This window comes from Electrophorus electricus, chromosome 1 (assembly GCF_041902795.1).
Source record: "Electrophorus electricus isolate QZ-2024a chromosome 1, ASM4190279v1, whole genome shotgun sequence".
Classification (NCBI taxonomy): Eukaryota; Metazoa; Chordata; class Actinopteri; order Gymnotiformes; family Gymnotidae; genus Electrophorus; species Electrophorus electricus.
In genome coordinates, this window is record NC_137497.1 from 14,986,563 (window position 1) to 14,993,738 (window position 7,176).

The window sequence follows — 7,176 nt, forward strand, 5'->3', positions numbered from 1 at the left end:
GAAAATAATGTTACTAACTTTGACAGTTGTGCTGCTTCTAAAATAGCCCACCAGCTTCCTTGCCTTTGTAGGAATGGCAGACAGCACTGGGGTTAGTTCAAGAGCTTTTTTAACAACTATATTCAGGGTGTGAGCAATGCAGAAGGCATGACGCAGCTTCAGCTGTTTGCCACAGGCAATCATATCAGATGCGCCATCAGTAACTAGACATGTTACTTTGGATTTTATTTCCCATTCTTCCATAAGAGAGGATTTCACACAGGCCAAATTTTCAGCTGTGTGCGCCTGTTGGGAATTTCACTACACAGAGTAATGTGCACTTCAGACATGTGTTGTCATCTATAAAATGGCAGGTCACAGCCAAGTAGTTTGTCTGCTGTCACACTCACTGCAGGAACTTTCTGGACCTCAACTTTGGTCTTCTCTTTCTCTTGTTGATATTTGGCCTCAACCATGGCCTTTGCGGTCTAAAGGGAAGGAAGAAAATATTATTTTTTTAATACTACTCTCATAATTTATCCATGTCACCACACATACTTTCCTAGTTGGGAAAATATAGGTTGGATCAAATTTTGCTACTAAGTCCCTGAAGCCTTTATCCTCAATTGTGCTAAATGGTTGTGTGTTTCTAACAATCATGGAGACCAAAGCCTCATCCAGCTCTTCCTTTCTGGTCATTGCTTTGTAAAGATTAGATTACACAAGCTCATCAATGTCATAGGCAAATTGACAGAACACAAACATGCAAATTTTGCGTGGATCCATTGCGCTTTATGTGTGTTCATAAATTGCGCCAACATTTGAAATGCTTCCTGAACCAGTGAGGTTTCAGGCATCATTCGTCCTTAAAGAAGCAAGCCTCGATACATGTTTCATAAAATACTTCCAGGATCTCTCAACATGCACTCTGAAGCCTCGGCACAGTAATGGCCATCACTAGTATCTCACTTGGAGTGAGAAGTAGGAGTGAAGGGTGAGAGTGAGGAGTGAGAGTGAGGAGTAGGAGTGAGGGATGAGAATGAGGGATGAGAGTGAGTAGGAATGAGAGGTGAGAGTGAGGATTGAGGGTGAGGGGTGAGAGTGAGAGGTGAGAGTGAAGAGTAGGAGTGATGAGTATGAGTGAGGTGTGAGAGTGAGTAGGAGTGAGGGGTGAGAGTGAGTAGGAGTGATGGGAGAGTGAGTAGGAGTGATGGGTGAGTGAGGAGTAGCAGTGAGGGGTGAGAGTGAGTACAAGTGAGGGGTGATAGTGAGTAGGAGTGAGGGGTGAGAGTGAGTAGGAATGATGGGTGAGAGTGAGGAGTAGGAGTGAGCAGTGATAGTGAGGGGTGAGAGTGAGTAGGTTTGAGGGGTGAAAGAGTAAGTAGGAGTGAGGGGTGAGAATGAGGAGTGAGAAGAATGAGGGGTGAGAATGAGGAGAGATATTGTAGAGAGATATTGTTGTAAATGTAGAATAGAAATATATTCAGAGTTCAAAGTGAATGAACCAGTAGAGAGAATGAGCTACACAAAGGGGGGGGGGGGGATACACAACAACAACAACAACAACAACCACCACCACCCTGATCACCACCTGTGCTCCGTCATAACTATGATCACTGCTGAAGCTCCAGTCTGTCATATTAACACACAGCATAATTACTGCACCATCAATGACTACATTTACATATTAACACACAGCATAATTACTATACCATCACTGACTACATTTACATATTAACACACAGCATAATTACTGCACCATCACTGACTACATTTACATATTAACACACAGCATAATTACTGCACCATCACTGACTACATTTACATATTAACACACAGCATAATTACTACACCATCACTGACTACATTTACATATTAACGCACAGCATAATTACTGCACCATCACTGACTACATTTACATATTAACACACAGCATAATTACTACACCATCACTGACTACATTTACATATTAACACACAGCATAATTACTACACCATCACTGACTGCTACAGGGCCAGGAGTTAACACACACGTAGCGACAATGACCAACAAAGGGACACACACGGACAGGGTTTAAATAGACACATTGACACTTAACAATAAAACCTGTGTATGTAATCCCCAAGTGGCGTGGTTACAAAACATTTATTCACAGTACGTGTGGATCCCCCTGCACGCGGCGGGCCTCACCACGTGACTTATGGGGGAGTAGCAGTCTGTGACAATAACACTCACAGAAATCAAGTATACACATGAAAAACTGTAAACAATTTCACCGTTTCTCCTTCAAACAACAAGAATAAAGGAAATAAATATATACAGTACTTATACATACATACACATATAACATCATATACACATTCCTTTCCCCACAGGGCTACATGTAGATAATGTTTATTAGTCTGTTTTATGGTGGTGTGTAAGTGTGTCTAAAGGACAGCTTAGTTTCCTGATCTAATTAGTTGTGTGTTCATGATTAGGCAGGTCTGGCTATAAGGTTTTTGTTAACTAGAATTAATGAAGTTTCATTACTGAATCTATTTCAGCACCCAGTAATGTTTGTAGTTCACAGTGGTCATTTATATTTCATCTGTTTAACTCTCTCTTACATGACAATCACATATAAACAGTTAAAAACTGAGTGGCAGTGTGGAATGGGTGATGAATACAGTGGTAACCACAGAACTGTTCAGTAAATGACCTGTACATATGTAAGTGAGCGGTAAGGAGGCGGACACAAGTGTGGAGAAGAACGAGATTTATTACGGGCAAATCCAAAATCAGAATCGTTGTAGTCCAGGGTGATGGAGCCAACACGGAGAGTACGTGGATACATGAGCAAACAAACAAAACACACGAAGGAAAACAGGGGAAGCAGGATATAACAAAGGCTAGGAAACACGAAGGCACGGAGTACAAACTTAAATACGTGCATATACAGGCTTTCAAAAACATTCACCAAAAGCAATGAAGCCTAACAACCACCATGAACGCACAAATGCCATGAACAACCAAGAGAAGGGCAAGAAGACAGGGTTTAAATACATGAACTAAACGAGGGACAGGTGTGGAAAATCAAACGAGGGGCGGAGAAAACGAAACTACGGAATGGAAATAAAATACACAAGACAGGGAAAACACGGAACACAGAAGCTGGGAGGGACTAACCATGACAACATGTTGCTATGGTAACTGGGTTTCTTTTTTTGGAGGGGAATTTATTGGTGTAGAATCATAGCTGAGGAATGGATCCTAGACCTCTGTACGAGACCTCACCATGTCAGTTGTTTATCATGAAGCACAGGGTGAAGTAGTGGTCGACCGATTCATTGGCCAATTAAATGTCTTTTTTATAATCAGCACTGGCATTGTTATTTTCCTTCCTGCCGTCGACTGAGAAGGTTGGGCGGGGGGTGAGGGGTGGGTCTTCTTTATTTATTTTTTATTACCTGTGGAGATTTTTATTTAAAATAAGTGCCCTGCTGACAGAGTACAGATATACTTAAGCAAACAGTGCAGAAAATAACAGTGTTAAATGTTCATTTAAGTTGTCTCAATTGGTACCATTAAAAAATAAGAGACCACTACAAAATTAACAGTTTCTCTAGGTTTACAGTTGATGGGTATGTGTTTGACCAGGCTGAGCAGTTTTGTTTTATTCTATAAACTACTGGCAACATTTCTTCCAAATTCCAGATAAAAATATTGTATTTTAGAGCATGATTTTTTAATGAAAATGACTAATGGTCAAAATAATAAAACAGTTACAGAAATTTCAGACCACAAATAATGTAAAGAAAACAAGCTCATATTCATTTATAAACAACACAGTACTAATATTTCAACTTAGGATGAGTCAAGAAATCAATATTTGGTGAAATAACCCTGATTTTTAATCACAGCTTTCATGCGTCTTGGCATGCTTTCCACCAGTCTTTCACATTGCTGTCGGATAACTTTTTGCCACTCCTGGCAAAGAAATTCCAGGAGCTCAGCTTTGTTTGATGGCTTGTGACCATCCATCTTCCTCTTGATCACATTCCAGAGGTTTTCAATGGGGTTCAGGTCTGGAGATTGGGCTGACCATGATAGGCTCTTGATCTGGTGGTACATCATCCACACTTTGATTGACCTGGCTGTGTGACATGGAGCATTGCCCTGTTGAAAAAAACAATCATCAGAGTTGGGAAACATTATCAGAGCAGAAGGAAGCAATTTTCTTCCAGCACAGTTTGGTAAGTGGCTTGATTTATGTGTCCTTCACAAAGAGAAATCTGCCCGATTGCAGTCTTGCTGAAACAACCCCAGATCATCACCGATCCTGCACCAAATTTCACAGTGGGTGCAAGACACTCTGGCTTGTAGGTTTTCCAGGTCTTCATCTAACCATTACATGACCAGGTGTTGGACAAAGCTGAAAATTGCACTCATCAGAGAAGATGACCTTACTCCAGTCCTCTACGGTCCAATCCTTATGGACTTTTGAAAACTTCAGTCTGGTTCTTCTTTGCTTCTCATTGATGAAGAGTTTTTTTCTAGCTTTGCATGACTTCAGCCCTGCCTCCAGAAGCCTGTTTAGAACCGTCCTCGCTGTGCAATTCACCCCAGCTGCTGCATGCCATTCATTTTGTAGGTCACTTGACGTCATCTTACGGGTGTTAAGTGACATTCAAATGAGGCGGCGATCGTCATGGTCGGTAGAGAGTCGTTTTGACCTCTGCCAGTCTGGAGCTGTTGCTGTCCCATGTGTTTGCTGCTGGACCGTGTACTTATGAACCGCAGTTTTTGAAATTTTCAAGATAGAAGCAACCTGATGCTCACTGTATCCCTCTGCCAGTAAAGCTTTCCTCATTAAGAAACTTTCTTTTCAACTCTTTTGGCATGGTCTGTAGCTGTATTTTGACTATACTAATTTTTGGGTAGTCCTAGCACTGCTTTTCCCATCCAGCTGGTTCTATAACAAGAGAATAGTGATAACAGCAGCAGTGGTTTTTATCCCGTTGCTCATTAGAACAGGATTTTGTTAAGGTGATCACCTATTCAGCATCTCATTAAGTAGAATGAGGTGTGTCTGTGAAGGATTTCAACAAACACTTGAATGGAAGGGCTGCTGTACATGTGGAGATGCTGATTTAAGAAAAAATTGGAGTGGTCTCTTATTTTTTTCTGGAGCTGTATATTGTCCAGTTAAAGCACTGCTTTCTTTTCACCCAATAGGATGGACAATTTGTCAGTGTTCAATAGATACTTAGAGTTGGGGTCGGTCGTCTCAAATTTTGTAAAGTAAATTTGTTGTGTTTGACTGAATGTTTCACATTCAGTGAGAAAGTGCAGCTCTGTCTCTACAGTGTCATTTTTACACTGTTGACAGAGTCTCTGTTCTTCTGCAGACTGCATGACTTACATTGGCTGGTCTGGATGGGCAGGTTGTGTTCCTCGAGTCTGTACTTTGTCAACGTGTTTCTGTGTTTAATGTCATTCACTTTGTACAGGTAGTCTGCTACAGTGTACTGACATTTTAGGGTCAGATAACAGTGCATTTTGCTTTGAGCTTGTGTTTGTGTGTTCCAACGGGTTTTCTGTAGTGTTATCATTTGGTTTGGTCTGATTGTTTGTATTTCAGACTGGTCCTGGTCTGCTACAGTGTTAGTGTTTGTTAATGAACTCAGTGTCAGGGCCAGCTGTGTGAGGGGACCTGCTTTGTGAGGGGACCAGCTGTGTGAAGGGATTCTTTTCTCTGCTCAGATCTTGGCACTGCAGGGCTTTATAGTGGTACCAGTAGTAGTGACCATTTTTTAAGTATAGCCACTATTCAATAATCCTTTTTTGAATTTGGAGTAATAGTGTAAATTGGCCTAATTCAGCTCTACAGGCATTATTTGTTGTTTTCCTGTGCACTTTCAGGATATTTTTACAGAATTCAGAGTGCATAATTTCAGATGGGTGTTTGTTCCATTGTGAGTGGCCCTCACACTTCACAACCATACAGCAGAATTGGTTGTATGATGGACTGGAATATTTTGAGCCAAATTTGAATTGGTATTTGAATGTGAAGTTGACGTTTGATTGCATAGAATGCCCTGCTTGCTTTCTCTCTCAGTTGACTGGCTGCTGGATTGAAGTTTCCAGTTGAAATAATCTTTAATTCTGAGTAATTATAATTTGTACAGGTTTCTAGCGTTTGTGTCCATAATGTGAAACTTGTGTGGTGTGTTTGCTTGAGATCTGGCTCTTTTTGGAAAATGATGGTTTTGGTCTTTTTCAGGAATTTTATACTTCTGTGTTTAATCATTTCATTTCAAATGCCATCAGACACACTTGCTTTTTTTGGTTTTAAGAATAGAAATTTGATTTCTAAGTTCCTGCTCAGTAGTGGGTGAGTCCAAGGGATTCTAGAAGTCTTTTATTGGTAGTTCTAATATATTAAATTTTTCAGTTATATGCTTTTGTTCAGGTCTTGTATTTTTGAGTAATTGATTGAAAAGAGATTTAATATGTGTTATCCAGTATGTGGTTTGAAAAGCCAATTCTTCTTATTTAGATTTATTAAGAGTGTTCAAGAAATGTGTCTAAAAGTGTTTGAATTTCTTGAGAGCTGATTGCTTTCTGGAACTCCTCTGTGCTGTTTTGGGCCCATCTGTATCGTCTCCTGGTATTAAACAGCTGACTGGCCTGTGTGGGTGCAGCACTGCTAGTCTCTGTCCTACTAATGAACACAGTGATTTGGCTGTGATCAGACAGAGGGGTTAGTAGCTTTACAGTGAATGTACTGAGAGAGAATGTACTGTTATCATGTAATCCACTGTATTGCCAAGAGGTGAGCAAAAGGTGGATCTCCCCAAAGAGTCCCCTCATAACCTACTGTTGACAATGTACAGACCCAGATTTTGTCAGAGCTGCAGGAGGTCTTTTCCATTCCTGTTTACCTGTGTGTCAGAATGATATCAGGAAAGAAACATTTCCTTGTATTAACAGCCCTGTGGACCTCGAGAAATGTTTACTTTGAAAGTGATCAGAACATTCTTGGAAAATACAAAACATGCAAAAGGGGTTCAGGTGGAAGAGGACTTTCCAGATCTGGCAGGACTTATACAGTCTTTTCAGTGTTTGAGAAGCAATTTATAGGAGGAAGGTTTTACTGATCTAAACCTGCAACTTAACGATGACGGTAAGAAGATTGCTTAATTTTTGTGTCAC